At 38.3% G+C, this 4,405-nt stretch overlaps 1 protein-coding gene across 2 annotated transcripts in view; it reads right to left on the bottom strand.

The window, feature by feature from the left end:
- Window positions 1-4,405, bottom strand: part of LOC106774290 — a 16,494-nt gene that overhangs the window by 5,365 nt on the left and 6,724 nt on the right. The window contains exon 6 of one of the 2 annotated variants that reach the window (XR_002669632.1): window positions 884-1,578. The exons of the other annotated variant lie outside the window; for it this stretch is intronic. The gene's annotated coding sequence lies outside the window, so the exon portion shown is untranslated. Of the gene's footprint in view, window positions 1-883; window positions 1,579-4,405 lie in introns of those variants that run through there. 2 annotated transcript variants of the gene reach the window in all.

The following is a 4,405-nucleotide window of genomic DNA, read 5'->3' on the forward strand; positions in this document are numbered from 1 at the left end:
TTAATTGTGGATAGTGGTTCTTCTAGCAATTGTTGTAGTTCTAGAGTGGTGCACAAATTAGCCTTACCTACTATTCCTCATCCTAAGCCTTATAAGCTTCAGTGGATAACAGAGGATGAAGAAATAGTAGTGAACAGACAAGTAACCATACCAATGTCCATTGGCAAATATGAAGAAAATATTTTATGTGATGTTGTTCCAATGGATGCTGGGCATGTATTACTTGGTAGGCCATGGCAATATGATCATAACTCCACTCATGATGGCTATACCAACAAAATAACTTTCCTCCATAAAGGCAATAAAATAACATTGATTCCTCTTACACCTGAACAAGTAAAAGAGGATGAGATAAAAATCAAAGAAAAAATTGAAAAAGAAAGAAAACAAGAAAATATGTTGGAAAAGCAACATTCTCAAGAAAAGAAGAAGGAGACAAAGGTATGCATGATATTAACTCCTTCCTTAGCAGGTAAATACCTTGACTTTTCTTCTTTTCAAAAACATCACTTTGATTCTCCATTTCATCATGGGGAATGTTCCAAACAAAGTGAAAACAAAAAGGCCAAGACTTCTTCTAATCACATTTTTGTCACAAGGCCTTCATTTCATTTTTTTCTCTTTGCATATCTCTTATTCATCATACTCATTTTTACTATCTTTTGTAGATATATCTTTGACCCAGGAGGAAAATAAACACTAAAGTTCTGCTTCTTCTTTCTTCCCGATTTGAGGACAAATCGTTTTTAAAGAGGGAGGGAATGATGGCAACCCCTAAAGGGACTTCCCATCCAAAGAAGCATCGACTACACTAAAACTATGAAAGGGAAGTTGATTGAGAACTTAATCTTTTCTTTCTAAAGTCTTAGCATGTTTCTCTCTAACTAAATACATCTTACTTTGTTTTGTAGGTCATTAATAAGGCTTGGCAAACACTTAGAAGAATTGCCAAGCAAAGGAGACAAGAGGAGACTTGTTCACGACCAACACTTCATTTAGCAACATGTTTCCTACATGGATACACCAGCTGCCAACACCTTTTCCACGTGCAATATACCTTGCAGCACCTTGCAGCGCCTTTTCCATGTTTACCACGTGGACAACAACTTCTTGAAGCTTATGATCCATATCTTCCACGTGCAAAATGCCAAAATTCCATTGTACACTTCTTTTCCAGCACATTTGTAATAAGTTCATGGCTTGCATTACACGACTCATAGGCTTTCTTCATCTATAAAAGAGAAGCCAAATCCTTTGTAAATTCAACTTGAATTGAAGTAAAGAAATGCTGCCAAATTTCAGCTTTTACTCTCAAGTTCACCTTTGTGCATTGTTATCTTGCACTTCCTCTAGCTCCTTTCCCTTTAGGAGAGCTCTCTGAGTTAGAATTCACCATTACACCATAGCCAATCTCTCACGGACCTTCATCAAACACCTTGAGCACACTTCATCCATCATCACTGTCTCATTCATCCGCTGCAACTTCTGATTACGTGAAGCTTCTCCAAGCATGAATCCAGTGGAGGCTTCCATCAAACTCCTTTCTCAATCTTCTTCTTGTATACATTTTCAGTTTGCCTACACAGACAAGAAACAACACCTATTAGTAAAACTTTGTAAATATAAAAACGTTTAGAACTACGTATACATGTCCCAAACAGAGCATGATGGACTCGTTCATGAAGTTGAACCACCTGATTTATAGAAACATAGGATAGGAGTGACTTCAAACTTGGTTTTGTTATATCTGATGGCTTGAAAGACAAAATCATCTTTTGCTGCATAATTATCAGCTTTGTAACAGAGTTAAAACATCACCATCAAGTATTTTGGGCACTCCATCGTACTATGACATAGATGTAAGAAAACATGTTTGGCTACATATTCTCTCAAGTTTAGAATAGAATCTCTCTTATATTATTCTGAGGTTACTAACCTCTATATTTATACACAAGTCAGCAGCATATTATGGGCTGCTAAATTTACTGGACAAATCCCTATAATTATGGGATCAATCAAACATAAATAACCTAATAAAGGTAGCANGCATATTATGGGCTGCTAAATTTACTGGACAAATCCCTATAATTATGGGATCAATCAAACATAAATAACCTAATAAAGGTAGCATTTAACAGTTATAGAAATACAGCGTATTTAAATAAAAAACTTCCTAAACTATTCCATGCCAATTAATTCCACGCCAATCACGGTTTTGACACTCCCCCTCAAGCTGGTGAATAGGTGTTTTCCATTCCCAGCTTGGAGACAATTCCTTCAAAGTTTATGCAGTTCAGTCCCTTGGTGAGTATATCTGCAAGTTGGTTCTGTGTAGGTACATATGGTGTGCAAATCATGCCACTGTCTAGTTTTTCCTTTATAAAGTGTCTATCAACTTCAATATGTTTAGTTCTATCATGCTGTACCGGGTTATGAGCTATGCTAATTGCAGATTTATTGTCACAATATAGCCTCATAGGTTCATCCCACTTTATCTTCAAGTCTTCCAATATAATTTTCAGCCATAGAAGTTCACATATTCCATGGGCCATTGCTCGAAATTCTGCTTCAGCACTTGATCTAGCCACTACACTCTGTTTTTTACTCTTCCAAGTCACCAAGTTTCCACCAAGGAAGGTACAATATCCCGTGGTTGATCTCCTATCTACCACTGACCCAGCATAGTCTGCATCCGTATATGCTTCAAGACTTAAATTCTTGTTCCGTTTGAACAAAATCCCTCTTCCGGCGGTCCCTTTCAAGTATTGTACAATTCTAAGAGCAGCTTGTAGATGTGTTTCCTTTGGTTGGTGCATAAACTGGCTAACTAGACTTACAGCAAATGCAATGTCTGGTCTAGTGTGAGATAAGTAAATAAGCCTGCCCACAAGTCTTTGATACATTTCCTTGTCCACAGCAATATCATCCTCCATACTTCCCAATTTTATATTTGGATCAACTGGAGTACTTGTTGGTTTGTAGCCTGTCTTCCCTGTTTCTCTAAGCAAGTCGGTAATATATTTTTGTTGAGATATGAAGATTCCTTTCTTGGAATGGGCCACTTCAATTCCCAAAAAATATTTAAGTCTTCCCAGTGTCTTAATCTCAAATTCCGTGGCAAGACATTTGCTTAATACTTGTTGTTCCCTTTTGTCATCCCCACTCACTATAATATCATCTACATACACTAATAGAATTGTTACTCCCCCTGAAGCTGAATGTTTGATAAATAAAGTGTGATCCCCTTGACTCTGTTTGTATCCTAGACCTGTCATAACTTTGGTAAATCTTCCAAACCATGCTCTCGGGGATTGTTTCAACCCATATAGAGCCTTTCTTAATTTGCAAACAGTTCCAGCAGCAACATGTTCCTTGTAACCCGGGGGCAACTCCATGTATATTTCTTCTTCAAGGTCTCCATGTAGAAATGCATTCTTCACATCAAACTGCTGCAGATCCCAACCATTATTTGCTGCNAGTGACAATAATACTCTGACCGTGTTCATCTTAGCNACCGGGGCAAATGTCTCCAANTAATCAACTCCATAGGTTTGAGTGAAGCCTTTGGCCACCAACCTTGCCTTGTAACGTTCGATTGTCCCATCAGCCCTATACTTTATTGTATATACCCACTTACATCCCACTGGTTTTTTTTCCAGAAGGTAGAGTGACAAGTTCCCAAGTCCTATTCTTGTTTAATGCCTCCATTTCCACATCCATGGCATTTTTCCATTTCCTGTCAGACAATGCTTCAGATACAAAGGAAGGTGTGTGTGTGGAGTTGAGGTTAGTGAGAAAGGTTTTATGGGTAGGTGAGAATTTGTCAAAGGATAAGAAATTTGATAGTGGGTAAAGTGGCTTTTGGGTGCAAGCTCTAGTTCCTTTTCTAAGGGCAATGGGTAGGTCAAGGGTTTGGTCTGCCTGTGCTTCTAGATTATCATAAACAAACTCATTAGAATCATTAGAATTTATAGGATTTGAATGTGTTACCTCATGTAGTGCTGGTGGGTTGGATTCTTGGACATTGCCAGATTCTAGAATGGCCTTTCCTCTTCTTGAGTATACCTTTCCAAATTTGCCGCCATCATCAGGTGCAGGTCTTGTGGATTCAGTAGGTTGAATTCTTTCCTCAATTTCAGGGACAACAGGTTGAATTCTTTCCTCAATTTCAGTGACACCAATGCCGTCACCATTTGTCCCAGTTTCAGGCCCAAACGTCGTATTTGGGGACATGAGAGTCTCATCTTCCTCTCTTATATTCTCCCCCTGAAGATGAGGCTGTTTGAAGTAGCTCTCTTGTTCGTTGAAGGTGACATCTCTTGACACATAGAATCTTTTTGAAAGGGGTTGAAAACATTTGTACCCTTTTTGTGTGGTAGAGTACCCTAAGAAAACACATTTGACA

Source organism: Vigna radiata, chromosome 9 (genome assembly GCF_000741045.1).
Source record: "Vigna radiata var. radiata cultivar VC1973A chromosome 9, Vradiata_ver6, whole genome shotgun sequence".
Taxonomy (NCBI): Eukaryota; Viridiplantae; Streptophyta; class Magnoliopsida; order Fabales; family Fabaceae; genus Vigna; species Vigna radiata.